This window comes from Pleurodeles waltl, chromosome 2_2 (genome assembly GCF_031143425.1).
Source record: "Pleurodeles waltl isolate 20211129_DDA chromosome 2_2, aPleWal1.hap1.20221129, whole genome shotgun sequence".
In the NCBI taxonomy this organism is placed as follows: domain Eukaryota; kingdom Metazoa; phylum Chordata; class Amphibia; order Caudata; family Salamandridae; genus Pleurodeles; species Pleurodeles waltl.
In genome coordinates this window covers 882,064,860-882,089,208 of record NC_090439.1, presented here as the reverse complement: position 1 = coordinate 882,089,208, position 24,349 = coordinate 882,064,860, and positions in this window count along the sequence as shown.

Genomic DNA, 24,349 nt, shown 5'->3' with positions numbered 1-24,349 from the left:
AGACTGTTCGGCAAAACCATTTTCCCCTCATCTGAAACCCACAAATCATCTGGTCTTTGTACACACTGCATTTTTAGCCAAGAGCGTTTCTCCTCTCTGCTGGCACGTCCCTGCAACAATTTTAATTCTTCCATCGTGTCAACCACCCTCAATGTGTAACCTGTGCATGTCTCATTTTCTGTTTCAGGTAACAATTCCCACAGATCCTTGAACGATATACAGTTCAATGCGCAAAACCTTGCGACTTGATCCGCATATCCATTTCCCATTGACACAAAGGGCCTGATTACAACTTTGGAGGAGGTGTTAATCCGTCCCAAAAGTGACGGTAAAGTGACGGATATACCACCAGACGTATTACGAGTCCATTATATCCTATTGAACTCGTAATACGGCTGGTGGTATATTCGTCACATTTGGGACGGATTAACACCTCCTCCAAAGTTGTAATCAGGCCCAAAGTCTTGTGATTTCACATGAGCACTGCATTTCACCACGGCAATTTCTAGAGGTAACTGAATCGCGTGCAACAACTCCTTAAGTCTCTCGCCATTTTTCACTGGAGACCCAGAAGAGGTCATGAAACCCCTCTGGGACCATAGCTGGCCAAAATCAAGGACAATTCCAAATCCATATCTGCTATCTGTATAGATAGTAACTTTCAGCTTGTCGCGGCATGGCATGCCCTAGTAAGAGCAACCAATTCAGCTACTTGAGGAGAGTATACGCTTTCAAGCCAAGATGCTTCTAGGATACCAGTGATTGTACACACAGCGTATCCGGCTCTCAGTACCGCTACTGAGTCTCTCAAGCACGAGCCATCAACAAAGATAATGTAATCATTCTCTTCCAGTTGGGTATCTTTAATGTCAGGTCTTGGTTTGGTGCACAGTTCTGTTACCTCAAGACAATCATGTCCTACCTCTTCAGCATTATCAACCTCTGTATTCTCATTTGGAAGCAAAGTTGCCGGGTTTAATACAGTACACTGTTTCAGTGATACATTTGGTGACCCCAATATAATGGTTTCATATTTTGTTAGTCGGGAATTTGTCATGTGTTGAGTTTTGGTTCTGGTCAACAAGATTTCAACTGAGTGTGGGACCATAACTGTTAAAGGGTGTCCCATTACTATGCCTTCACACTGTGTGAGGCTTTGACCAACTGCACGCAAACAACCTGGCAAGGCTGCTGCGACTGGGTCCAAAGTAGCTGAAAAATATGCTACTGGTCGGTTTGCACCTCCATGGACCTGGGTCAAGACAGACAAAGAACAGGCATCACGTTCATGACAAAATAGGACTTTAGGCTTTGTGTAATCAGGCATACCTAAAGCTGGAGCCCTGCACATGCACTCCCTCAGCTCAATGAACGCCCTCATCTCTTTCTCTGACATAATTAGAGTATCTGGGCCATCCTTAACCTCCTTAACTGTCAGTCTCACCAAGGGTTTGGAGATAACTGGGAAATTTGGGATCCACTGACAACAGTAGCCCACCATTCCCAGAAACATCCTAACATCTCTCCGAGACGTCGGGGGATTCATCTGCAATATGGCAGTCACTCTTTCCTTAGATATTTTTCTCGACCCCTTCTCAATCAAATGGCCTAGATATTTCACCTCTTTCTGACAGTACTGCAGCTTCTTTGGGGACACCTTATGCCCATTCTTCCCCAAGTGGTTCAATAAGGCAATAGTGTTGTACTTGCAGTCATCTCTTGTTTTGGAAGCGATCAACAAATTGTCAATGTACTGCATTAGGGTCCATCGGAAAGGTAGTTCCAATGACTCCAGATCCTTCTTCAAAATTTGATTGAAGATGGAAGGTGATTCCGAAAACCCTTGTGGGATTCGACACCAACTGTAAACCTTGTCCAGGAATTTAAAACTGAAAAGAAATTGGCTGTCCACATGAAGAGGCATGGAAAAGAACGCCTGGGACAAATCAACAACTGAGAACCATTCTGCGTTGCATGGAAATTGAAACATAATCACAGCTGGATTTGGCACTATTGGGCAACACTTCACCACTATGTCATTAATCTTTCGTAAGTCTTGAACAATTCGGACCTTTCCACAGGGCTTTCTCAGACCCATTATAGGTGAGTTACATGGCTGCTCATCACTTCCTTCAGAACTCCCTGCTTCACAAAGTCTGCAATTATCTGCAATTATCTGCGTCACCTGTATGAGGACATCCTGTGCCATGTGGTACTGCAGTACCTGGGGAAACACAGCATTTGGCTTCACATCAACTTTGACTGGTTCTACCCCTTTAATCAATCCTACTTCTTTTCCTGTCAAGTCCCACACCTTCTCTGTGACTGTTCCTTGCAATTCTGCGGGCAAATCAGTCGTTGTGAACATCGGGAAAAAGCTTATTAACGGGTACTCTTCATCTGTGGTCTCTGTCTCTGGCTCTGAGATCTGACCATCATCCCCCTCATCATCACTGTTTGTCTGCACCTCAATTCCCTCATTCGAACAGGTGATAGAACACCTCGTCTTACACAGTAAGGGGGTCATTACAACATTGGCAGTATAAGGCGCTTACCGCCGTGCAGAAGACCGCCAATACACCGCCACGGCCACGGTAGACCGCCACAGCTATTATGACACACATCACGGAATCCGCCGAAATTCAGACACCCACACAACACCGCCACACCAAAGGTCAGCGATAAACTGGTGGAAACAAATCCTTCACCTCCACGCCAACAGAAACACGCCCATGCTATTACGACCCACGAATCCACGCGGCGGTCTTTCAACCGCGGTATTCCATTGGCGGTACACACCGCTGCGCTCAAAATACACACACATATACAAAACACCGCCACATTGGACAATTCCAAATACACACACCTGATACACATACACACACCACTCCCACACACGCAATACAATATAAAACACACACCCACATCACACACAAACCCCTACAACCAGAAATTCTGAGAGAAGGCCAGAGACAGCACAGCTATTGACAACCCCATCACACAGAGGCACACAACACCATCACCCACACAACATCCACGCACAAAACACCACATACCACTACACTCACCACACTCATCAACACATACACCACCCCACACATCACACATAACACCCCATGTCACGCCAAAGACACCCCCGCTTCTCCGAGGAGGAGCTCAGGGTCACGGTGGAGGAAATCGTCCGGGTAGAGCCACAGCTATTTGGCTCACAGGTACAGCACACATCAATAGCCAGGAAGATGGAGCTATGGCAAAGAATAGTGGACAGGGTCAACGCCGTGGGACAGCACCCAAGAAATAGGGAGGACATCAGGAAGAGGTGGAACGACCTACGGGGGAAGGTGCGTTCAGCGGTCTCCAGGCACAACATCGCGGTGCAGCGGACTGGCGGCAGACCCCCACCTCCTCCCCCACAACTTACAACATGGGAGGAGCAAGTCCTGACCATCTTGCACCCTGAGGGAGGAGTCGGTGGAGGATGGGACACTGGTAAGTCAAATCTTAACTATCACATCCCCCACCCTACCTGCATGCTATCACACACCCCCACCCTCACACCCTCCCCTATCACCACAAATCCTCACTAATCTACCCATGACACCAAGCACCCATCCCAACACCAAGCCCTGCATGACACAACTAAGCATGGTCCCCCCTCACTAAAGCATGCCCACTGCACATACCCAGAACACCCCCCCAACCATCACCACACAAGCCCCCACACAGGAATGCCTGCACTGGGGATCACGCACACCCAACCATTGCACACCATTACACACACAGATGCAATAATCATGTTCTCATACCCCTGCAGGAACCCGAAGGAACGTCACCACACCACAGGGTCCAGACAACACCACTCCACCCCCAGAAGAGGCCCACAGTGACAACAGCAGCTCTGCCCCACTGGATCCGGATGACCAGCCCGGACCATCGTGGGCCTCGGGACAGTCGGTTCCCCTTGCCCAGCCACAGCCCAACACTGAGCTGCCACCCTCTGGTAACACCAGCACAGCACCCACCCAGCGGGCACAAACCTCCCTACCCAGGACAGGTCAATCAGCGGTGTGTCCACCACTACAGGGCACCCAGGCTAACCCACCACCCCAACAACAACAGGGACCTGGGGACGGAGGCACAGGAACACCGGGGAACTGGAAGGCTGCTGTGCGACAGAGGGAGGACAGGCCAAGGGAACCAACTCTCCACGAGGCCCTATCCTCCATCATGGGAGCATACCACCACTCCCAGGAGACGATGGCCACGGTCCTGGACAAGTTGCAGGAGATCCTGCGTCTGCAGGACGAACTGTATTTGGGGTTCAGGGAGGAGCTCAGAACCATCAGCTCCGCCCTGGGCACCATCGTAGGGGTGCTGACGACAATTCAAAAGACCCTGAGGGACACCGTGGCACTCCAAGGGGCCCCTGACACTAGTTAGGACGACGAACTGCCCACCACCTCCGCCGGCGCTAGTGGACAGGACGCCCGCCACAGAACCACCACACCAGCACCCCATCCCCTGCAGACGGACAACCACCACACAAGCGGTCCCTGAGATCCAGGAACAGGACAGAGCAAGATGGCAAGACCCCCGCCAGGAAATAAGACCACCCTGATTGTCCCCCCACTGTCCCACTTTGTCACCCTGTCCAGATTGGAACTGCCCCAGCTCCACTTCCAATGCCCAGATGGGCAGTGCACCTGTGAGACAAATAGACTGGACTCTGCCATGGACATTCCTCCACCATCACCCATCCCCATTTTACAACCTTCCTTGATTTTTTTAGCACTTAAATAAACACCCTTGAACGCCAAAAAAATCTTTAGTCAGTCTATGATTTGGAACTTTGTATTATCAATTACAGTGTCATAATGGGTTACCCATTGTAAGGCTAACATACCAATATCACACATCACAAGCCCTTGAAGGATGCAAGCAGTTGACACGTAGGTTACCACACTTGTGAAACTGAAATGGAAGGGTACAACTCAATTAACAAATAGTGAGTGAAATGTAGGTACAGGATAGAGGTAGACGTGTGAAAGTTAATGTAATGTTAAACCAGAAAATTTTCTCACCTGTGTGTCACTGGAAATATTGCTGTATGACTGACTCCCTGTTGTCGTTTTCTCCATCCTCAGCTTCATCCTCATCACTGTCCACTGGCTCCACAGGCTCCACAGCTGCCACAACACCGTCATCTGGATCATCCTCCTGCAGAAAAGGTGCCTGGCGTCGCAATGCCAAATTATGGAGCATGGAGCAAGCGATGATGATGTCGCACACCTTCTTCGGTGAGTAGAATAGGGATCCATCTGTCATATGGAGGCACCTGAACCTGGCCTTAAGAAGGCCCAAGGTGCGTTCGATTACCCTCCTAGTCCGCCCATGGGTATCATTGTAACGTTCCTCTGCCCTGGTCCTGGGATTCCTCACTGGGGTCAATAGCCACTAAAGGTTGGGGTAACCAGAGTCCCCCAATAGCCATACACGGTGCCTCTGGAGTTGACCCATCATATCAGGGATGCTGCTATTCCGCAGAGAGCCAGGGAACATTGCATTTACCTGCGAGATGTACTGGTCTGCCAAACATACCATCTGGACATTCATCGAATGATAACTCTTCCGGTTCCTGTACACCTGTTCACTCCTGCGGGGGGGACCAGAGCTACATGGGTCCCATCAATGGCACCTATGACGTTGGGGATATGTCAAGGGCATAGAAGTCACCTTTCACTGTAGGCAAATCCTCCACCTCAGGGAAAATGATGTATCTCCTTACGTGTTTCAGCAGGGCAGACAACACTCTGGACAGCACGTTGGAAAACATAGGCTGGGACATCCCTGATGCCATGGCCACTGTTGTCTGAAATGACCCACTTGCAAGGAAATGGAGGACTGACAGCACCTGCACGTCAGGGGGGATTCCAGTCGGATGGCGGATTGGTGACATCAGGTCTGGCTCCAACTGGGTACATAGTTCCTGGATTGTGGTACGGTCAAACCGGTAGGTGAGGATGATATGTCTTTCTTCCATTGTCAACAGGTCCACCAGCGGTCGGTACACCGGAGGATTCCGCCATCTTCTCATATGTCCCAGCTGACGGTGCCTAAGAAGGACAACAGCGAAGAACCAGTCACTATTCCTCCAGGTATGTACCCACAGTTACACACAAGACTACACCAGACAAAAAAGCCTTCCTGTATGTGTGTTGAGTATAGGCCTATCTATGCGTGACGCAGTAGTAAATGAAGCCATGTGGGCCCCTGAAATGGCGGCTGCCTAACCTCTAAACTGGGAGAATGGGATTGTGGGGTAACTGCGCTGGCGTTGCACACCGTCGCGGTAGGCGGTCGTGGACCGCGGCGCAATGCTGCATTGGTTAACATTGGACCCTATGGGTCCCAGGAGCCAATGAACAGGTGCGCCGGCGGTGATGATGCGCACCGCCGCGGACGTCACCGCCGCGGACGTCACCGCCATTTTCTATCTCTTTACTCACTAGATACCTGACCTTCAACAGGAGAGGACCTACACTGCTAGTGCTGCTGTAACCTCGGTCTGGAAGCGACGATGGCTGCTGCGTCTGGGGAAAGGGCCCCTGCCTTCACTGCACAGGAGTTGGAGAAGCTGGTGGATGGGGTCCTCCCCCAGTACTCGCTACTCTACGGTCCTCCAGACCAACAGGTTAGTACACAGGGAGCACGTTGTATGGGCTAGGCCTGGGTGGAGAGGGCTGGGTGGAAGAGGGAAGGGGGCAGAGTACATAGAACAGTTATGCATGGGAATGAATGGGCCACATGGCCAGAGTAGGGAGGGGGCCACTCACATTGACGCTGCAGTTGATAATGACTGTTCCTCTTTCCTTGTGCATGTCATGTAGGTCAGCACCCACCAGAAGAGGGACATTTGGCGTGCCATCGCCAAGGAGGTCCGGACCCTGGGGGCCCACCAGAGACGGGGCACCCACTGCCGTAAGAGATGGGACGACATTCGCTGCTGCAGCAAGAAGACGGCGGAGGCTCAGCTGGGGATGGCCTCCCAACGTGGGAGGGGTGCCCGTCGCACCATGACCCCCCTGATGTTCCGGATCCTGGCGGTGGCCTACCCGGAGTTAGATGGGCGCTTGAGGACATCACAGCAGACACAAGGGGGTGAGTACAACCTCATTCAGCCCACTTTGCGTGCAGTGGAGGGGTCTGGGTGGGGGAGGTGGGCTGTGGGTGTCCCTAGGCCAGGGCGAGTTAGGTAGGCAAGGCCCCTCCGTAATGTAGGCCATGTGGCACTCAACCCCACCTCAGCAGAGTGCCAAGTTGAGGTATAGTTGCCCCTGTGGCATCCATGTGCGCAGATTCCCACCATTGCCATGTAGGCCATGTCCCAGAAATTGCATGTGCAGAGGTCAGGAGCACGGCGTAATGCAGGGGGCTGCTGCGTCTGTCTTGTCCGCCAACGGTAGCGGTATGCCATGCACAAAAACTCTCTTTGTTCTGTCTCCCCCCTTTTCCTGCTCTCCCTGTCCTTTTGTACATCAGTATCATCAGGCGGAGGTACAGTGGCACCGGAGCACGAGGGAGCTGCATCCCACATGGCCATGGAGGGCCACACCACAGACTCTGAATGCACCAGTGGGACGGAGGGGAGCTTCACGTCGGCCACCGGATCACCAACCAGCGACTCTGACTCGTCCGCCGATGGGAGCTCCCCTGTGGTGGCGGCACCACCTGTGCGCCCCACTTCTACAGGTACAGCCGCCACCCCCCCTACCAGCACCGCCCTCCCAGCAGCCCCTCAGTGTTCGCCCCGTGCCCGCTCACCCAGGAGGGTGGGCATCACCTTCGCCCCAGGCACCTCAGGCCCTGCCCCAGTCACCCCTGCTGCCCTCAGTGAGGAGGCCATTGACCTCCTCAGGTCACTCACTGTCGGGCAGTCTACCATTGTGAATGCCATCCAGGGTGTAGAAAGGGAGTTGCAACACGGTAATGCATTCCTGGAGGGCATTCATTCTGGTCAGGCTGTCCTTCAGCGAACCCTGCAATCTCTGGCCTCAGCACTGATGGCAGCCATTGTCCCTGTGTCTAGCCTCCCCCCTCCAACTTCCTCCACTCAGACCCAATCTCCTGTACCCCAGCCCATCCCAAGCACACCTACAGACCAGCATGCACACAAGTCAACACACACAAGTAGCTCAAGCAAACATAGGCACCACACACACCACAGGCACTCACGCAAGCCTCACCAACATACAGACACAGCAACATCCACTGTCTCCACTGTGTCCCCCTCCTCCTCTTCTCCGTCCTCCCTCCCAGTCTCGTCTACACACACACCTGCATGCACCACATCTACAGGCACTAGGACTCGCACCAGGACACCCAGCACCACAAGCCGCTCACCTGCACTCACCACCTCCACTGCCATTTACACGTCCCCTGTGTCCTCTCCCAATGTGTCTGTGACGCCCCCTCCCAAAGTACCCAAACGCCAGCAATCACTCACCCAACATCCATCCACCTCACGACAGCCTCCAGTACCTGCACCTGCACCCAAAACATCTAAAGTGACACCTCCTACAACCACCTCCTCTTCCTCCACTCCCAGACCCCCTCCAGCTACCCATCCCAGTGTTCGTCAGAAACTGTCCCTCTGTCAAATTGACCTTTCCCCCCCCCCCTCCAATTCATCAGTCCCGTCGTAGCGCCTCAGCCAAAAAGCCTCCAGTACCAGTGGTGCGTGTTCCAGGTTTTTGGAGTGCACCGGCCACCAGGGCAGGCAGTAGGACCCGGAGCCAAGGCAGTGGCAGCCTACCCCCTGTAAAGGCTCTGAAAATGGACAGTGGACGACTGGACCGTCTTAAGACTCCTGGTGGGACGACAAGTGACATGGAATCGAAGGCCATTGGTGAGTCAGCTGTAACTCCACCAAAGGTGGGGAAGGTCCAGAGGAAGTCTGCCCAGCCTGTTGTGAGTGTCATGGCGGAGAAGTGCGCCATCATATCTGGTGGTCCAGACACAACCGCCAGCACCGTCGTCACTGGTCCAGAGACCACTGCCCGAGTCACAGCCCAGGAGGGCACAGGTATCGTCACTGGTCAGGAGACCACCGCCGGAGTCATTGCCCAGGAGGGCCCAAGTATCGTCACTGGTCCAGAGACCACCACCAGAGTCACAGCCCAGGAGGGCACAAGTATCGTCACTGGTCAGGAGACCACCGCCGGAGTCATTGCCCAGGAGGGCACAAGTATCGTCACTGGTCAGGAGACCACCGCCGGAGTCATTGCCCAGGAGGGCCCAAGTATCGTCACTGGTCCAGAGACCACTGCCAGAGTCATTGCCCAGGAGGGCACAAGTATCGTCACTGGTCCAGAGACCACCGCCAGAGTCACAGCCCAGGAGGGCACGAGTATCGTCACTGGTCAGGAGACCACCGCCGGAGTCATTGCCCAGGAGGGCACGAGTATCGTCACTGGTCAGGAGACCACCGCCGGAGTCATTGCCCAGGAGGGCACAAGTATCGTCACTGGTCAGGAGACCACCGTCGGAGTCACAGCCCATGAGGGTCCAGGATGCCACAGCCCCGTTGGGCAATGATGGAACGTCATGCCCACACCAATGTCCGTATCAGAACCACCATGTCAAAGCACCGCTGAACAGGGCAAAGACCGCCATGGCAAAGCACCGCTGAACAGGGCAAAGACCGCCATGGCAAAGCACCGCTGAACAGGGCAAAGACCGGCATGGCAAAGCACCGCTGAACAGGGCAAAGACCGCCATGGCAAAGCACCGCTGAACAGTCCTGAAACGCCATGGCAAAGCACCGCTGAACAGGGCAAAGACCGGCATGTCAAAGCACCGCTGAACAGGGCATGCACCGTGTAGGAATGAATGGACCGCCACATCAGGCATCCTTCTCCCATGTGCAGCTGGGACAGTGACAGCACAGGAACTTTCACGTGGAGACTCATCCAGTCTGGGCACCAGTCCCCCTCCACAACCAGTGGAGACCGGCATCTACTTGAGAGACTGTGGCTTTGCACTCCCCAGGATGTAACAGTGGGCAAACCACCCACTGTAGGACTTGAGAGACTGTGGCTTTGCACTCCCCAGGATGGCACAGTGGGCAAATTGGTCAGGTATCTATTGTGGGCCTCGCCCATGCATTTTTGGACTGTTGGTGCACGGACATTGTTGTGTACATATCTTCACTACTTCTCGGATTGTATGTGTAAATAAGAGTGATTTTGAGATATGTATATCTGTATATTTTTGTATGACATGTATATTGGCACATTACAATGTTTGCCCGAATTTCGCATTGTCTTTGCATTCTTCCGGGGGGATTGTGGGTTGTTACTGTGATTTTTGTGACTACATTGGTGTGTATGTTGTGATATGCGAGGGTGGGGGTGTTTGGTGGGTGTCCCCCTAACTTTTGCCTCACCCCTCCCCTGTGTCGTAGGTGCAGTACTCACCGGTATCTTCTGCGCCTACGTAGCTGTTGGTCGTAAAGGAGCAGAAAAACAAGGGCAGGTAGGATTTGTAATTCGGGCTCCATGGTGTCCTCCTTCCTCATGGGATGTGTTCAGGTGAGCGTTTTCCCATAGAAAAAGCTGTTTCCGCCGTGTTTTTGTTCGCGTTGGTTCCGCCCCAGAAAAGGTGGCAGATTGGCGGGTTGTAATAGTGTGGGCAGTACATTGTCTCCCGTCTGTCTGTTGGCGGTAACCACCGCGCTGCTTGTCTGTACCGCCGTGGCGGTCGGAGTGTTAAAGTGGCTGTCTTTGTTGGCGGTTTCCGCCACGGTCATAATTCCTTATTTTTTCCGCCGGCCTGTTTGCGGTATTACCGCCGCTTTAACACCGTCCGCCAGGGTTGTAATGACCCCCTAAGTCTCTTCCCAGTAGGGACACAGGACTTGAATCACAGACCACAAACCTGTGCAGCTCCTGAAAGGTACCAATCTCAACCTGAACCAGATCTGTAATCGGGTTAGTCAGGAGCTGGTTTGCCATTCCCACTACCTTTATTGTACGTCCTGAAAGAGGCAACTTCGGTACCTCTGCACTTCTGACTGTACAGCGTGTAGCTCCTGTGTCATCCAAAAATGAGACCTTGTGACCCATCACCTTTTCTTGCACATAGGGTCCCCTCTGATCTACTTCTAGGGACGCTGCAAGCCTGCACTCCTCACTATCCGAACTGTCATCTGACCATTCATCATTTATTCCATTCTCACCACGCAATGGGAACTGTTGTACTGTGTTATTTTGACCCATTCCTTGGCTTGTGACCTGTTGAGGAAGCATCATCTGTTGCTGTCCTATTGGTGCTAAGGGCAACTGCATTTGCAGTCTAGGTACCACTGGAATCTGCTGTTGCACTTGCTGCATCTTCACAGGTTGCATACACGGCATCTGTACTTGTTGCATGGGTTGGAGGCCCTGCATCTGAACAATGTTATTCTGAAAATTTGCGTAGCATGGCAACACCTTCTTCATCCCTTGTACATCATTCTAAACCACTACTGTATTCAAATCTGGACCACTGTGCACAAAACCTCCTCGCCCTCTGCCTCTCGTTTGCGTCTGAAACATCCCGTTTCCCTGGAGCTGTTGTACCATCTGTTGTACTCCGTTTCCCTGCATCCCTGCTTGTGCTGACTTAATTTGCATTACCATCACCTTCTCTTTCAGCTGCTTCAACTCAATCTCATTGCTACAGTATTTTGCATACTGTAACACCTCATCAATTGGCTTCACTTGCCAGCAGATCAAATGATTCTTAATCATCTGGCTAATCTCTGGTCTTAGCCCTTCAACAAACCTGAACACAAGGTGATTCATATCTTTGGCTCTATGACCTCTGTACCACTGTAATGCTTGAAAGCTTTCAGCAATCTCTCATAGTAAGCGTGTTTTGACTCTTTGCCTTCCTGTGCCATTCAATCAATCTTTTGCCAATCAATAGTTTGCGGCAACATGTTCTGCTTCAAAAACTCAATCACCTTAAAGTAGTACCTCATCACCTCAGGAGACGGAGCTCCTGTTACTCTGTCCCTTGCCGGTTCTTCCGTCGGTCAATCCACACTTCTCTTGCACTCGAGCCACAAATCAGCTGGAACTATGATCTCAAACAATGTATTCAAGTCTTCCCAAAGACACTTTGCAAGCTTCAAAAATCTGTCTGTCTGCTGGTACCACTCTATCGCTTTTCCCTCAGCCTGGGGAAGTCATTTGTGAATGACAGAATGTCACCTCTAGACCATGGTACATGGACAAGAACCCCTTCAGCCGTCTCTCTCATGGGTAGCGTTTTTATTGTACCGGTATCTGGCGCCTGTTTTGGCTGCTGCTGCTCCAAATAGTCACTTTTCCTTTTATCTCTCTTATTTGCCCATCTGCCTTCCCACTTCTCTAAAGCTCCCCAAGCCTGCACACTCTGTAGTATCTCCTTAAGGTGGGCCTTCATTCCAGTAGACTTCAAGTGATCAAAATCTTTAGGCTCAAAGTCTAATCCGTAACTCCTCTTCATATGCTTGGTATTGTCTAAGTCTATGCCATATTTATCTGCTAGGTTTGCCAACCTTTGGTGCACCTTGCTCACTTCTTTAGTTATTTTCGGGCACAGATATCTCAATTCTGCTTCATTGTATGACTCTAGCCTGTTCACTCCCATGCTCCCTTCAACTAACTCGGCTGCTTCCATGCCCAGTCTCACAAACTTTAGGTACTCTTCCCTTTCCGACCGCTCTGCTGTCGCTGGGGTAGTCTGTGGTGAATTCAGCTTGTCTAACCATTCATTCAATTGTTGCGTAGTTAAACCTTGCAGCGAGATATTTCCAGCCTGTATCATTGGTTGTTGCGACGCATTCGCACCTGGGATCTGAGGAGTCAGTAATCCCAACCCTGAGTGTCTCATGGCATCTGGAGGAACCCCTATCAGACTGAAGTCTAACTGAGACCTCGATCTTTCTACCATCTGTTCCACTGGGCTCATCCCTCGAGAGTTCCCTATGAACCCTCCTCTTGTCATGTCCTGGGTCATTACTCCCTGATCACACACGCTAGGCTTATCCTGCGCGTACAGTGGTACTGGTGGGCCAACCGTAATAGGTAAGGATATGGCGGCTGGCGTTGGCTTGTTCCCAACAACCTGTGGAACACTGGCCCCTATATTCTGATTCATTATCCGTGCTGTAGCTATCCGAGGTCCTGTGACCGGAGTGTAACTCGGAACCATCTGTGACTGTGGCAGGAAAAGTGGAGTTGGCTCAATCTGCACTAATTTTGATCTCGCATATGCCTGGTCAGACGGCACCATCAAGCTTGTAGTGGTTTCTAATATCGGGACGTCAGGGTAGAGCCTCTGAACCGGTGGTGGCTGTGACTGCGTCTGCATCTCTGGAGCAGTGGACACACTGACACTATTCTGTACTGGGGCTGGTGTTGCGACTGCATTTACCTATGCTGTATTCACTGTTCCCTGGTTCTGGGTTGAATTTACAGGACCTGCACTCGTACTCGGTCTATTGTCATCCATGGCATATGGTGGTGGACGATCATGTAACAACTGATTAAGGAACTCATCCTCATCTGAGTCATCTGCATCTGTCCAAGACTTGTTATTCTTTTTTCCTTTACTAGAGCCCTTGTCTGTTTTGCAAGTGGCCTTTCTTCCCTGCGTCTCAGCTTCTTGGGTTATTGCCGGAAACATCCTAACATCGTCTATTATTTCCCTTCTCCACATCCTGTTTTCACTATCAATCAATCAATAAATCACAGTATTTGTAAAGTGCACAACGTACCCGTGAGGATTTCAAGGCGCTGAAGGGGGGGTTTGGGGGGTGCTGCTACTGGTCGAAGAGCCAGGTCTTAAGAAGTCTCCTGAAGGCAAGTAGGTCCTGGGTCTGTCGCAGGTAGGTCGGGAGGGTGTTCCAGGTCTCGGCAGTGAGGAAGGAGAAGGATCTGCCACCGGAGGTCTTACGCTGGATGCGGGGAACGATGGCGAGGGCGAGGTTGGCGGACGGGGGACGCCGCAGATGATGTTGGTGGCTTCGGAGTGGAAGGGTGGGAGGTGGACTCTCTGGGTTCTGACGGAGAGGAATGAGGAGATCCAGTTGAGGGCTTTTCCTTGTATTCCGGCTTCGTGGAGGCGTGTTTTCAGGGTGCGGTGGCAGACCGTGTCGAAGGCGGTGGATAGGTCCAGGAGGATGAGGGCTGATGTTTCGCCGTTGTCCGTTTGCTGTCTGATATCGTCTGTGGCGGCGAGAAGGGCAGTCTCTGTGCTGTGGTTATGTCTGAAACCAGACTGGGAGGGGTCCAGGATGGAGTTGTCCTCGAGGTGGTGGGTTAGCTGAGCGTTTACGATCTTCTCGATGACCTTCACCGGGAAGGGGAGCAGGGAGATCGGTCAGAAGTTTTTGAGGTCGTTGGGGTCTGCTTTGGGCTTCTTGAGGAGGGCGTGGATTTCGGCGTGTTTCCAGCTTTCCGGGAATGTCGCAGTTTCGAAGGATATGTTTATGATCTTTCAAAGTTGGGGGGCGATGGAAGAGTCGGCTTTGTTGTAGACGTGGGTCTGATGGAGATCCAGAGTGGATGGAATTCATGATCTTGCGTGTTTCTAAGTCGTCTACATTGGCCCAGGCAGTCAAGCGGTTGGTGCAGGTGGATTTTTCGGGGGTGGGGTCCGTCGTGGGCGAGGTGTTGAGGCTGTCGTGGATGTCGGCGATCTTTTGATAGAAAAAGGTGGACAGGGCGTTGCAGAGTTCTTGGGAGGGTGGGATGTCGTTGATGTTGGAGCTGGGGTTGGAGAGCTCTTTCACAATGCAGAAGAACTCTTTGCTGTCGTGTGCGTTGCTGTTCAGGCGTTCTGTGAAGTGTGATCGCTTGGCAAGTCTGATTAGCTGGTGATGCTTGCGAGTGGCATCCTTGGGGGCTGTAAGGCTGTCGGGTGTATGTTCGAGAAGCCATTTTTTTTTCCGTTTCTGGCAGGTGCGTTTGGAGGTGAGGAGTTTGTCTGTGAACCAGGCGGCTTTTTTTCTTTTTTGGTTGGCGGTGGATCTCTTGAGTGGTGCGAGGGTGTTGGCGCAGTCGTTGATCCACCGTCGGAGGTTGAGTGCGGCGGTGTTTGGGTCGGTGGAGTCGGTGGGTGTGTTCTGGGCAAGGGTGCTGGTCAGTTGGTGTTGGGTGACTTTGCTCCAGTGACGGCGGGGTGGTTGTTGGGTGCGGTGGTGCTCGATGTTCTTCTTGAATGTGAAGTGGATACAGTGGTGGTCGGTCCAGTGAAGTTCGGTGGTGTGGTTGAAGGTGACGTGGGTGCTTGCGGAGAAGAGCGGGTCTAGCGTGTGGCCGGCGATGTGGGTGGGTGTGGAGACGAGTTGCCTGAGGCCGAGGTTGGAGAGGTTGTCGATCAGGGATGCGGTGTTGGTGTCGTTGTTGTTCTCCAAGTGGAAATTGAGGTCTCCAAAGAGGATGTAGTCCGTTGAAAAGAGCGCATGGGTGCTGGTGAGGTCAGCGATGGAGTCGCTGAAGGGTGCTCGTGGCCCGGGGGGTCTGTAGATGAGCGTTCCTCTGAGTGTGGTGTTGGGGTCTGTGTGGATTTGGAAGTGCAGGTGTTCTGCGGTCTTGAGGGAGTCGTCCGTGTGGGTGTGGATTTTGAGGGTGGATTTGTGGGCGATGGCTATTCCTTCTCCGATTCCGTTGGCGCGATCCCTTCTGGTGATCTTCTAGCCGTCCGGGATGGCTATGGCGATGTCAGGCGCTGAAGAGTCGTTCCACCAGGTTTCGGTTAGGAAGGCTACGTCTGGGGCGGTGGTGTTCAGCAGGTCCCAGAGTTCAATGGCGTGCTTGCGTGAAGAGCGTGTGTTGAGGAGTATGCAATGGAGGTGGTTTGCACCAGTTGTTGTAGGTTTCCTTGTTCTGTTGCAGGTGAAGTTGCAGGCACGGCAGGAGAAGGGTACTTTGGAGTTCTTTGGTGAGGCTTGGAAGCATGTTGTGAAGCGGCCGGGGTTGAGAGCGTTGAGCTGGTTGGCCGTGTAAAGGCTTCTGGCGGTGCGGGGGTCGTGCGGACCAGGGGGGGTGTCGCTGGTTGCGGTCCAGGCGCGGATGGGCACAGACGGGCTTGCCTCTGGCGCGCCGGCGGGGACGCGCAGTGCCCGCCATTAAGAAGGGAGGGGGGAGGGAGGAGCAGCTGGGAGGCGGGAGGGAGCGGCGAATGGGGGTGCGAGGGGGCGGGCCGCAGGGAGGCAGCGGTGAGGAACGCGGCTTTAGAGAGCCGGTAGGGGGAGCGCACAAGGGGCAAAAACAGTCACAAGCAAGAGAAGGCGAAAATGGAAATAAATAGCACAATAAAAACAGTCACAAGCAAGAGAAGGCGAAAGTGGAAATAAATGGCACAATAAAAACAGTCACAAGCAAGAGAAGGCGAAAGTGGAAATAAATGGCACAATGAGCAGGCACACGGCAAGAAAGGCACAAATGGAAACAGATGGAAACAAATGGCACAATAAAGCAAGGCACAGAGTACAGTCACCAATACAGAAAAAACGGCACAATGCACACGAGTCTAGCAATGCTTACCAGAAGCCCACTAGACACCAGGGATGAGGCGCAGGCGGATGCCTGCGGGTGGAGGAGGGCCTCGAACACGCGAGCAGCAGAGTGGGCGGGGGTCAGGGACACGGACACAGCAGGGTGGTGCTGCGGTCGTGGGGGAGCGAGTTCCTGACCGAAGGTAGGTCAGAGGTTGCTCACCCTCGACGCACAGCGCCCACCATTAAGAAGGGAGGGGGGAGGGAGGAGCAGCTGGGAGGCGGGAGGGAGCAGCGAATGGGGGCGCGAGGGGGACGGGCCGCAGGGAGGCAGCGGCGGGGAACGTGGCTTCAGAGAGCCGGCAGGGGGAGCGCACAAGTGGCAAAAACAGTCCCAAGCAAGAGAAGGCGAAAATGGAAATAAATGGCACAATAAAAACAGTCACAAGCAAGAGAAGGCGAAAGTGGAAATAAATGGCACAATAAAAACAGTCACAAGCAAGAGAAGGCGAAAGTGGAAATAAATGGCACAATGAGCAGGCACACGGCAAGAAAGGCACAAATGGAAACAGATGGAAACAAATGGCACAATAAAGCAAGGCACAGAGTACAGTCACCAATACAGAAAAAACGGCACAATGCACACGAACCTTAGCGATGCTTACCAGAAGCCCACTAGACACCAGGGATGAGGCGCAGGTGGATGCCTGCGGGTGGGGGAAGGCCTTGAACACGCAAGCAGCAGCGTGGGCGGGGGTCAGGGACACGGACACAGCAAGGTGGTGCTGCGGTCGTGGGGGAGTGAGTTCCTGACTATCCCATCTAGCCTCCGCTAGTGTCTTTTCTGCCTTTCTCATCCTCCTCTCAAATTTCTGTTGCCTTTGTCGTATGGCCATCAATTCCCAAATTGCTAACGCCTCAAACTGTGCTGGCCTCGGAGGCGGCTTTTTTTCATTTCCGCAAATTCTCTAGAACCCCTATGTTGAACGTCCCATTCTCTGGAAACGCCAAACACCTGTCTTTCTCTGTTAATTTGCACCATTGTTTTAGCCAAAGACATGGTACGACTCCCTTCTCCTCCATTACGGCATAAGCCGGAGTATCCTCTGGTGGGGTAGGCTCCCCCACACTCGCAGTAATGTACACATCTCCCCTCAAAGCGCTCTTTAAAGCCTTAAAGAACTTCATTTTTACGTCTTTTATTTCGTCTATGACTGAATCAGGAAGTGACTTTAATTCCCAGAACACCCTTCGCCTACCTTCTCAACCAATTGCCCCTCACGGACGGCTGCCAATCCGTGCACGACCCTTTTCACTAACCGACCTATCCCAGCACGGCTCCAATGACGTCACACCCACACACACTGCAGCTGACAAAGTCTTGCGGCTTGTCTTCCTCCCTCTCAATTCACACACACTAATGCAATATATTGCGAGCACTAACAAACTCGAATTCGCCGGTTCACTACAGGAAGGGTAACACAATCGCTTCAGAACTTTACAGAGATTTCATTTTAAGCCTCGGACGCTACTCTCTCCTTCTCAGATCCCGCACTCACAAGCAGAATTCGACCCGCAAATTCTACTCTCGACTTGTCAATGGTTCGTCCTAGTGCACTTTAGAACTTACCAGATCTCCATCGAAGTTTTCATTCACTCACATGACTCAAACTTGACTCGTCAACCACGCCCGATTGACCTATTAAACCGCACAAATTACAACATAATCCAAGTGTCTCATACACTTATCAATATACTCCGGAGTCTTAGACCACGCAGGGTCCGTACATCACCAACAACCACGTGGACTATTTTTGAGCACAAAGCGCCACACTCACATGAAGTTCGCCGACTTCCCTACTCTCATACTGAGGAGTACGCACACTCCTACTAAAACATCACCTGGCCTAAAATTCTCACAAACCTCACAATTCACCTGCAGTATGCATAAGCTGTGCAAGTGCAAAACCTACGCCACTCATACTATCACTAGAACGCCAAGACCATACCCATCTCACTTTGGAAGGCTCCGGGGTCCCGGGAAAGTTATTCGGGACTTAGGGGCACATCATCTCTCCAAATTGCATTATTCCAAAAACAATTCTAAAACAGTAATCCCTCGTTTTAGGGCCCCAAAGGGCCGAAACCGTTCTCTGCTACTAGAACTGATAACGCGCCCCGATCTAGGTAATTTACTTGCACAGGGACTCGTTTTAGGCCAATGAACCTTTTGACCCTGATTGGAGACACCTTAAGACGAGGTATCTATTCTGCATTTCAATCACTAAATTAATAACCTCATCAATATTTGCAATAACAAATCAATCAAATTAGTTGATTGCATTAATAAGAATTTAAACACAACATGACCTTTCAGCCATGAATAACCACACTCGATTTAGTAAGATCTATGAGATGTATTCCCTATTAGTTACACTCTACTAGCAAGTTTATTAGTCTTATTACCAGAAAACACATTCACAATGTAACAACGTGGCAGCTTGAGTATGACTTAAGCAAAGCAAAGATCATGAACATTAGAACAAAGCATGACGTCAACATGAATCAACTTTAGCAGAGTAGCATTAATACGTTATTCGACAAAGCAAAGATCCAGTCATTTGTCTATTTGCACCCAATGTCAGTGAACTCCTTAACTAACCTCAAATTAGCATCAGCATGTTGGGCTTCATGCAAAACAATTTAGTAACACAAATTTAGAAAACATCTAACTATGGTCTCTATCAAAGAGCAGTTGGTACCTAGAAAGAAAAGGCAAACAGACAATTACAATTTCATCATCATATACTTATCCTCCGTAATGGGTCAGCATACAGAATCAGTCTTCGTCCTCAGGACAGCAGTCGATTCGCCATCAGTCAGGGCAGGACAGCAAAATCTCGGCAAGACAGGGCAGAATGGAACACTTCCCTCATAAGGAGAGGAAGTACACTATGGGGCAAAGGGAAGAATGAGGATGGTTTAGGATATCAGGCAACAAAGTCCCAAGGTAGGGCAGGGTGGCGGGATAAAAGGCACGCAATGGCTCGCAGAAAATTGGCCGATTTCTCCTTGTGGCACGTCGTTAAATTGAATTCGCCAGACAAGTCTCTAATTTCCAATTGGTCAATATTTGGTGCATCATTATCTCTATCCAATAGTCCGTTGATCACCTTACTAGAATTTTCATTTAAATCAGTTCTCATGCAGTTTATTGGATTCTGTGATTTACGTCTTCACCGGGTAGAATGTCAGGTAGGGAGAAGTTACACTCCTCGTTTCAGTCAGTAGCTCCATTGTCTTTACCAGTTTGGGCAACCTTGTACCTGTTGCGAATTACACTGTTACATTTAGCAAGAATGTCTCCTTGAGCAAGTCGGGTCTCATGAGAAAGAATTTACTACGGTTACACACACATCTCTAGCTTCTGGAAAAGTACAATTTTATGTCCTTCAGGAAGACAGCACATTGCACGTTAGAAAACACATTTAATATGAGACCAGGCAGCTAGGCCCAGACCCTTGCTAACTAAGGGCTAATGATTAATTCAGCAAAATCTTAACATATAACTCCTAATGCTCAAACAGAATCATACATTAGTATATTAATAATTCATTATTAATCAATTTCATTAATCATCCTATACATTGGTGGCCACTCCCCGTGGGCACATTTGAAACGCGTATGTTAATATTAGTCTGTCACGTTTTCTATGCAGCTTCGTTACACATTATATTGCAAGCAGTTCATGTTAATTTTGATTATAAAAGCTACACTCCAACAGAGGTTTGGTTCAGGAAAGCTGGAAAGTTGCACTAGTGCTTAATACTGGTGGTCCTGGTAGCTGGTTATTCGATATTCAGGTTCATGATGTGTAACACATCCTGAGATTAGAGGTATTCCATCACCAATGTGAACTAGATATGGTGTGTTCATTTGTACAGTAGGTCGATTTCATCTCAAAACAGTTCCTCAGTCAACAAAGCTGAATGAATCATTGCTAATTTGTATTGTTCTTGTCTTTCACTAAGAAAGGGCATTGACATCAAAAGATGAGGTGATCCAGACCTTAACCTTCTTGCAGGAATCTTGGAGTCTACATCGATGATGGGATTCCTGTCTACATTGGGCTGGGAGGGTTCACCACCAATGGTTTTTTAATCAGTCTGTTAACAACCCTTTAAGAATTGTTTTGGACATCCACAGTACAGAGATTGTCTACTTTTTTTTTTATTATTTTGTAAGTGGATGTCTTACTCTTCCAATCTGCATTGGTTCCAGGGTGTCGACTTGCTTTCTTTTCTCTCTATGGAGTAATAAAAGGTTTGAGATTCTAACTGTTTCTTTTAATCTCTTCTTTTTATTTGTCTATAATCTAATTAGTACTGAATCCACTGTTTTCCAATTTAATGAGTTAATTAGGTATCTGAGCAACCATATGTTTTAGTTCTCCATGAAGATCTCTTTTGGAAAATGTCTACTTCATATCTTTTGGGCATTCTGCCTAAGAACACAGCATTGAATTGATTGATGTAATTTATAAGACTTTTTTTTACCTTGACACAGATGTAATAATGTACATTCAACTGGCGGAGACAAGGTTCCATGACCCACTTTTATTGTAGAGCTAAATAATTAATTTGCAGCTTAATTTCTAAAATGCATTGATTTAAAGCACCATGAGCTTTACGGCCACATAATACAATGTCCCAACACCTGGAGGTTTGACACAATACCCAGGAATATATATTCTCCATAAGCAACACATTTTGTGCACATGAAGAAAAATGTGTTTTATTGCATCTCTCTTAGATAATCTCTGTTTGAAAGTTAACTTCCGCCGCCTTCGCAGTGTTTTGTGTGTGGCCTGCATGGCCAGCCCAGCTCGCAAACCAAGTAGCAGAGCTAGACACAGTCACCTTTAAGGCAGTACGTGAAGATATGCCAATAGACTCTTCCTGTCTGCTAGTGCACGAAGCTGAGTTCCCAAATGGCTTCTCCAGGTTGCATCAATCATGTACAATTGCATGGAGAGCTATGGGTATGAGGGAAATCATTCTGGGACATGCTTATTCAGGACTAGTTTCGAGTCTAAAGCAACGGTAGGAGGGCTCTCATAGAGAAGTGTTCAAAAGACAGGGCATTCTCGTTCAGGTTTTTCAAGCACTACTCATGCCCAGTAAAAAAAGTTACATCAGTGATTCTGAATGTTCAGTCACTGCACCATTGTGAGTTGAGCCTGATAGCCTCTGGCTGCCAAGAGGGAGCCACAGAGGAGTTCCCCAGCTACCCTCTCCTACAGGGAATTTTGGTCAGGAAATTGTTAGATTCCTGTACAGTTCTAAGCCTGAGTGTTGGGTGAGCTACAGCGGAACTAGAAAGGGTTCACTGCACTCCCTTTGCAACTCTAGAAGGGGGTGTTGGTAAACCATAGAGTGTTGTGGGCACGGAGTGAGGCAAGCACTTCTGTCAATGGCATGGTGTGTATAAGCTTAATATGTGCACAGCGTGATAGGCAGCCCTTCGGGCTTTTTGTGGCCCAGTAATTGGTAAAAGGAACACTAAGCCACAGTGAGAGGGATTATGTGGGTCTAATCAAACCAATAAAGTCACCTAATTTGCATCAACATACCTCATAGACAGACGTACTCCAAGTCTCACCATGAAGAATAAAGTTAAGAGGTTAAGAGTTTTGACTCTGTGTTCAGTTATTTCTGAGTTCAAGTTATTTTGTGTACGTAACATGTTATATCACTACAAAGGGTGCAGGGTTACGACCTGCCCTCCTCGTATCACAATACTTATTCCCTTGGGAATGACATCAAGCCTGATTGAAACTTGTGAGCAGCAGCAGCCTGTCCTTCATGGTGGGGGGTCCCACCCCTCCACACCTTTTTCCCCAACACGAAGAGTGTCTGTCTCTCAGAGCAAAGGTCAGCCTGACAGTCACTTTTCTTGTTCAGGACAGGCAGCCAGACGCAATACATGCACTAAATATCCAGGTGTCTGGCTGCCTGAGCTGAACTTTCCTGGGCTGAAGATGTCAAAGCCTGGTGGGTGTGACCTCCTCAGCCTGGCCAAGCATCTCAAGGACCTCCCCTTTATGACCAAGTGGAGGGTTACTGATACCCTTGGACCTGGTCCCTCAGCTTTAATTACTGGCCACCACTGCTTGTCAGGGAGGGGAAAATCATATTACTTGAGTGGCTAGTCCCTTATCACCATAGAGTGGTATTCCCGCAACTCAGTGGCTTCATCACTGGGATTCACATGTGAGTCCACCGCCTTGAGAGCCTGTGTGGTGTTAGCAGAAAGTTGGAAGAATGTTGTGCTTTCCTCTTTTGTTACCCTCCCTCCCCCACGTTTGAGCAATGGCTCAGCTGTGTAAACTGTTGCAAATAGGAGTGGGCAGTAGAGTAACCTGCTTTACACTAATAGAACTATTAGGAAGAAGTTCTTAATTGGAGCTGGTGGTTTCAGGTGCTCGGCACGGCACTAAAATGTCAACACCGGCACTTAAAATGAGCACAACAACAGTTGCTTAATAATTTTCATATACATTAAAATGAGTAATACCTGCTATCCAAGCCATTTTTATAGCTTTGAGTGACCTGGAACAGTCTGAATTGTCACACTTGTAGGAGTGTGATGGTTAGTCGTTGTGTGGGTCAAGTCACTGTCGGTGCCGGCAAATGGCTGGTGCAAGCAGCAGTGGCCTCTTGACGAGGGCCCTGTCACTTATTGTTTTACAAATTAACCAGTGGTAGGAGGGAAGAGGCCAGTATAAACATAGGCAAAGGTAATAAGTCAAGAGTTATCTACAAACCTGGTGGTCCCAGGTGGTGAGAATGTATATCCAAAAAGCAGAGGCATGGTATTGAATTCAAAGATTCTGGGCCCAGGCAGGACTTGTCTCTGGTCGCTGATTTAGGTTACACCGAATTATAAAAATGTAAAGGGGAGGATTACCTGCGTCTCTCGGCCACAAGTCATCTAACAGTAGATGAGTCATTTTCGAAATACTTGCTTGTAATTCACAAAGTTCATGCTCTCAAACACTCTTTGGTGAAGGCTTGACTGATTTTAGAACAATAAATACCCGTTTTCACTGCTAGGAGAATCTGGCCCCTGAGTGCCGTTTATGGACTGCCTGTAGGAGTAGATTGCAGGCTGGCTCCTGCCTCAGGCAACAATTTATTGAACAAATCAGTCTAGAAAGGAAGTGTGCTACAGACCTCGGTCAGTCCTAGCATAAGGACTTTGTGGAAAGGCAAATGGAATTTGAAACAGGTTATGAAGTAAAATGAAAGAATTCATTAAACAATAGTGGAAATATAAAGTTTTTGGGATACTTTAAACTCTTGGTTCCTAAACTGGGATTCGCAACGCCTGCTCAGTGGGGTCCATGATTGTTTAGAAAATTACTTATTAGCAGATTCATAAAATATAAATTCATAATCGAGGAAAATGTCAAATTGAAAAGTGCTAAATGCTGTAAATGTGAAGGGATTTGAAACTGGAGGTTTATAATTAATCTGGTGTCCTTATCTTGATTTTAGGGACCAGCACAAGTCCAGCAAATGAAATTCAGTATGGGCATATGCCATCAAAAAATTGCATTCATTAGGAGAGAAAAAAGGCAAAGTCACAAGCTAGAATCTAACAGATTGTTTTGCCTTTTAGAAATGGAGCGACATTTTGAAAGGCTCCAACCTTCCCATTAAAATGTCAATGTTTCTATTTTTGTTTGTGAATGTAATAAAATGTTTAAGGATGTGTGCATATTGGTTGTATTACTTTTAAGTTTAAATGAAAGAAATG